Source organism: Hyposmocoma kahamanoa, unplaced genomic scaffold (genome assembly GCF_003589595.1).
Source record: "Hyposmocoma kahamanoa isolate Upper Pololo Valley unplaced genomic scaffold, ASM358959v1 94633, whole genome shotgun sequence".
Lineage (NCBI taxonomy): Eukaryota > Metazoa > Arthropoda > Insecta > Lepidoptera > Cosmopterigidae > Hyposmocoma > Hyposmocoma kahamanoa.
In genome coordinates this window covers 1-6,697 of record NW_020654937.1, presented here as the reverse complement: position 1 = coordinate 6,697, position 6,697 = coordinate 1, and the positions used below count along the sequence as shown (strand labels likewise).

At 43.0% G+C, this 6,697-nt stretch overlaps 1 pseudogene; it reads left to right on the top strand.

Annotated features, from left to right (window-relative positions):
• The first annotated feature begins 4,263 nt into the window (after positions 1–4,263).
• LOC113238082 lies at positions 4,264–5,422 on the top strand (annotated as a pseudogene).
• Positions 5,423–6,697: the final 1,275 nt, after the last annotated feature.

The following is a 6,697-nucleotide window of genomic DNA, read 5'->3' as shown; positions in this document are numbered from 1 at the left end:
AAGACCCCTCGAATCAAACGTTCGCTCCGAAATCCGAAACCCAATTGCAAAGGTCAGTGGGAAGCCCATAAGAGGGAAGCTTCTTTAATAGGCTTGCGTGTCAGACACAAGTGAGAGGCGGTACAGGCGTATGAGAACAGGAGACAACTCAGGCGCACAGTTACGCAGGCCTATTACTGGAATTCCATCTGGCCCACTAGCTTTATTCACGTCTAGATTCTGCAGAGTTGTAAGTACCACTTTTTGACGTATGCGAACTGGCGCTATGATGCAGCCAGCCTGAGGTAAGGTAGGTGGTAGATTCCCTGCGGCATCCAGACGCGAACTCACTGCAAAGAGTGAGGCAAAAAGATTCGCCTTCTCTTCCGCAGTATGAGCCTGCGAGCCATCCAGGCCCAGCAGAGATGGAAAAAAACTTTGGTCAGAGACCAAAAGGATATGCTGCCTGCTGGATAAGAGGCAAGCTTGGCCCCTATGCGGCCCACATGGTCGAACTTGGCCCTACGTAACACGGTTTTGCACTTCTTGGCGGCCTTATTAAAAAAAGCTTTCTTCAAATTCCGAGTACTCGGAGCTTTGTGTAGTCGAGCATCTGCACAAGCTTGGTAGGCGTAGGCTGTTTATGTGCTTTGGCACAACTACAATCAGCGTTAAACCATGGACGAGTTTGGGGTCCATTGGGTACATCAGAGTATGGTATGTCATACTCCATACCCAAACGCAAGACCTCGACTACAGCATTAGCGCAGCTCGACGAGTCTCCTGAAGTAAAGCACGCCTGCCAGGGACATGACGCAAAGAAATGGCGCATTTCGTCCCAATCTGCTAATGTATGTATCGCCACACCCGCCTCATACCCCTAGGGCCCTGATCAGGTGGGGAGTATACGGATACAATTTTAAGTACCCAGTGAGGCCTCCACAACCACATAGTAGCGGTCTGGATCAGTTGTTAACAGAAGGTCCAAGCAATCAGCCGTATGAGACTTAACATCTGGGATCCTGGTGGCGCCACTGACAAGCTGGGCTTAGCGTTAACACAAGTTTACGCGTCTCTCTCCCAGTATGATCTGTCATCTGATATGGGAACAACCATTCTTGATGGTGAGCATTAAAGTCCTCCAGAACGACTAGTTGCGCCGCTGGGTACCTATGCTGAATCTTATCAGACGTCTCACTCAGATATTGGAACAGCTTGGTTGTCTCCTGATCTCCTGATGTACACTATTTGTGTCTACCAGAAGACAGAAAACAGAAAAACTCGGTGCCTCAAGGTTCTTGAGATGCTTGACACAGATATCATCGCGAACGTACACACAGACTCCGGTACGAGGTATGAACCTACGCTCCAGAGTATGCCCGGGGTAGCTGAGGTACGCTGCGTCAGTCGGACATCTGATCTGTGATGATCTATGACGACAAGTTGTTCTCACGATCGAGTGGGAATAGCCAGACACCACATTCGTTCAACGATAAAGCGGTTGTCGAGTGAAGTCCGCGTTGCCGCCGCGCGGCGACCTCGTGCGTCTAACTGACATGGCAAAATTCGCTCTATTTATTTAGTTTTTGCGTTTTAACTTAAATGAGCGGGCGAGCATGCCTTGAATTTGCTTTACGCTGCGGCCGCGCGGCGACCTCGCAGTTGTATTACTCAGAGGAATTTAAATGTTGTTGCTAGTAAAGAGAATTCAGATTCGCCATTAATTTACACGAAGACGTATAATATACAGGTGAGGTACAATAAAAGCTTAAAGACTAGGAAGTAAAACTAGGATTAAATTATGTGAATAAAATTGGGTCCTCACGGCTAGGTGTCTAAGATGCTGGCAGCGTACCCCCTTTGTATGGCCATGCTAATGCGTTGGGCAAGGTAGCTGTAACCTCTAACCCAAGGTAGCCCTTGGGTTTCCCGGGCAATTGTTCTGAAACCTCATTTCCACAAAGTGATTGCGCATACAAATTCCACTGTTGCGCCTCTCCGTCAAGAAAGAAGGAGTTATCATTATCGCTTACAGCTATATTTAGATACACCACGGATATGCTGTGACTCGCAAAGCTTACTGGTTGCGCCGACTTTCTTTGAGCAGACCTCATGGACAAGATACTATCTGTTTATATAGATCTGAATATACAATACCTATACAAAGCGCGAATTAGGAAATAAGAGTAGCAAAAGTAAGTGGCGCCAAGGAAAAATATGTTGAAGCGTTAGGTACAATTAAAAGAGCTTGCTCTTTGCTCTTAACTTTTCTTACGTTTTATTAGTTATTTATTTCCAGTTATTCATACTTCAAATCATCATCCATTTACTCATACTGTCGATAAACGCTTGAAATGTTTATGTTAAAACAATAACTTTTTTGTTGTGAGTGCACTACTTGCTTGATGTAGGTATGAGTCATTATTATTATTATGTATTTTCCTACTTATCGGCAATTTGTCTAAGATACCTAGCTATTCTACACAATGCATAAAACAGTCATTTAAGTGACAAATTAATTTCTTTTTCAATTCAAATTTATTGTTATTTACAATATTCAATTTTTTCTTTTTTACCAGCGTTAAAACAGAGAAATCTTTGCGCGAAGGATGTTCTAACTGACTGCTCTCTACATAGCTCTTAATACCTTCTATTTCGTTTTTTTGCTTAATATAACAGAAGAATCCACTTTGACATGTTGATAAAGAATGTTACTAAGAATATAAAGCTGTCTGACTGTGAGTACTCTTGCTTCCGCGTATATTTTTGATGTGTCATACAATTTCGGCTTAATCAACATTCTTTGGGATCTTTCAAGCTTTAGGAGTAGTGTCTTTGAAGCTCCGCCCCAGGTTTTGATGCAAAAATTTAAAATCGACTCAACTAAGGCTTGTTAAACTATTTTTAAGGTATCTTTGTTTGTAATGTGCCGCAAGTGTTTAAATAAATACTAACGTCAATTTTCTTATCCTCTGCGATATCATGAATATGATCGCCAAATGTCAAGTTACTGTCAATAACCACGCCCAAATACTTTATAGTGTGACTCCTAGAAATTTCAGGGCAGGTACACGATACATTGTTTGCAAATGTACAGTTATGAGGAGTTATAGATCCGGGAGGGAGCAAATCAAGTCTGTTCCTCATTGAAAGATGTACTTAGTTTTGTCAGCGTTAAGCGTCAAAGAGTTAGCTGCTAGCCAATGACAAACAGTCCTGAATCTCGTTTGTGTCAATTTAAAAAGTTCCTCACATGACCGCGAATAAAATGTTAGTGTAGTGTCGTCGTCGTACGATGCCACCCTGCATTTCGTCAAATCTATCTGACATAATTTGTTTGAATGACATAGAAAGAGAGTTGGAAGTTCATTACTTATAACATCGCCAATTTCAACAAACAGGGATATGTCAGTCAAATAGCTAGTAAGTAAATCACGTGGGGTACCTCGTATACCCAGTTCCTCTAGTTTACCAATTAGACGGTGAACAGATACCGAATCAAAAGTCTTTGCCAGGTCAAGGAAGATCGTAAGACATTTGAATGAATGAATGAATGAATGAAATATTCTTTATTGCACATAAAAATTACCATAAAAATCCAGTACAATAGGTTAAGTATAATAGTAGTAGTAAGTCAATGTGCAACAGGCGGCCTTATTGCTATGTAGCAATTTCTTCCAGGAAACCTTAGGATAGACATTTTGGATATGCAAAAGGGGTGCAACCAAAGAATATCATCATAAGTACACTACATAATAAGTAATAATAAGAATATACACATATCCATAGATAGACATACATATACATATAAATAATAATAATATTATTAATACATACATAACAATAAATACACAATAATATTAAATGCTTATATACTTTTAAAGGAAAAAGAAAAATGAAGTATAAATGTAGGAAATAAATGAAAGGATAGTAGAGGACAGACGAAATTTAGGAGTTGAGGAACTGATCCTTGACACGTTGTTTGAAGGAATCAAGAGAAGGGGATAGTCAAATCGGTTCAGGCAGAGAATTCCACAATCTGATCGCAGAAATGGTAAAAGAGTTGGAATAAAAGTTAGTGGTATGAGAGGGCAAGTTAAGTAAGAGAGTATCAAAGGGGGACGACAGAGTGTAGAAGAGTGGAAAGTAAAGCGATCTTTAAGATAAGAAGGCGTAAAGGGATAGAACAGAATTGAATAGAGAAATGAAAGGATATGAAGATCTCTACGCCGATGGAAGGGCACTCGCGTTTCGAGCGGCACAAGCCGATGCGCGTAATTGACAATGAGTTCCCAGCAACTCATTGCCAATGAGCTCCTGGCGTTCATTATACACGCTATCGACACCATGGATGAAGTCAGCATAGTGCAGATATGCAAATCAAGTTTCAGTGAAGATGAGATTTGCAGTGGCAAGATGCTGCTTTTCCAGGGTCTCGGTAAAGCCGAAGAGATGCCATCTCGCCGGAGGGATGGAGGCGTGAAGAGTCTCCAAGATATAATCACGCTGCTGAAGGAGACTGACCCGGACGACGTGCCTTTCATTGTTTCAGTGCCGGACATTCGTGGCGAAGGAGCTGCACAAGCTGGCCCCCGTCACGTTCGACCATGTCGATGTTACTAGGCTGCTGAAGGACATTACGTCCCTGAAGTCTAGCCTAGCCGAAGTACAGTGTAAATTAGAGGCTTCGGATAACATCATAAGTGAGCTGCGTACCCAAGTTGCGTTATTAAGGAATGCTGTTTCGGTATGTAGGTCACCAGAAGCCTCTAATGTAAACACACGACGCGGAGCAGCGCTGAATGCCTCGGTCAGCAGTTTCGAGTCGGCACACAATGCGTCACCATTCGTTGCTGCCACCGCGCATGATGCGCCGCGCCCCGCTGCCCGCCCCTCTGCCTCTGTGGAAATGTCACGCGTGTGCACGTCCACCCCGACACGTGCATACGCCGCTGTAGCCGCTTCAACTAGCCGACCCGCCACTTCGAAATTCGAGCGGCGGCAATCGGCTAAGGATAAAACCAATTTCCGTGTGCCTGTCTCTGAAGTTGCAAAACCACAGAGGCAGACGGTCCAGTGCGACGAGGATGGCTTCACAAAGGTGGTGAAAAGGAAGCCCACCAGCCGTAACCAGTGTGGCACAGCTCCGACAGGACCGAACTTCCTGCTGCGTCCGGCCGTAAAGACGACGTTGATGTACCTGTCGCGGCTGCATTACTCCACGAAGTCTGAGGAGATAGTGGTGTATATCAGGCATAAAACCAAATACACCCTGAGGGTCGAGCGGTTAGAGTCTCGCCGCAACGTGAATTTTAATTCGTTTGTGGTGAGAATACCGACCGAACATCTTTCGACCTTCATGAAAGAGGAATTTTGGCCGAAGGGTGTCATATATCGGCGATTCCGCGGCCGGTTACCTGACACCAGATTGCGCCACACGTCGCCGATAAGGGAAATCGTGTAGATTAGTTTTTATTATTATATTGAATGTATGTTTTTTTTAAGGTATATATAATATAGGTGTATTTTGTTTTTATATTGTTATGTATGTTAGTCTATAAGGTATGTATACATGGGTCTTTGTTACCTGATATAAATAAATAAATAAAAATAAAAAATAAAAAATATCGAGTTCTTAGGTTTTCGCGATTGTTATACATAGGAATGAAACTATTTTTCCGGATTTAAATCGCGTATATTTGTTTTTTCAAACAAACCGACGTTTCGGGCCCTTTACAGGTCCCATGGACAAATTGTACGTAGGAAGCTAAGGGAACATAATATGTCCATTGAATATGCAGAATTATTAGAACACTGCCTAACATCAGGCTATCTATTGTGGAATAATGAATTCTACCTACAAATTGACGGTATAGCGATGGGCTCCCCGGTATCTCCCGTTGTTGCCGATATTTTCATGGAAGACTTCGAGGAGCGAGTTTTACCCATGGCCCCAGCTAGGCCGAAGATTTGCAAACGGTACGTTGATGATACTTTCACAATATTACCTAAAGATAGCATACCTTCTTTCTTGGACCATCTTAATTATTTTAGCACTAAGATCCAATTTACTATGGAACAAGAGAATTGTGGTACTTTAGCTTTCTTAGATGTTTTAATTAAAAGAAATCCTAATAACACCTTAGGCCATACTGTATTTCGAAAGAAAACCCATACAGATAGGTACCTCAATGGTAATTCCCATCACCATCCTAGCCAGTTAGCTACCGTGGGCAAATCTTTGTTTCAGAGAGCATATGGTGTCTGCGACAGTAATCATCTGGCGGGGGAACTTCAGCATATAAAGCAAGTCCTACATGCGAATAAGTTGAGGATTCCACGCCAATGCCGCAGACCCCGTGTGAAACCACCAACAGTCGAGCGAAGACCTGCCATCTTACCTTACGTGAGAGGTGTTACAGACAAGATCGGAAGAGTCCTCAGGCGCGCATCTATCAAGACCTATTTCAAGCCCCTGAGGAAGATTTCTCAGTTCCTGAGACCCGTGAAATGTAACATCCCCTTACAGGATGCAGGAGTCTACAAGCTTGACTGTGAGTGCGGTCTCTCTTATATTGGACAAACTAAGCGAAGTATTTGTACCCGCGTCAAAGAACATATAGCTGATGTCAAACACCGTCGCGTAAACAAGTCTGCAGTCTGCGAGCATGTCATGGATAAACCTACACATTCAATGAAGTTTGACAAACCCCAGGTC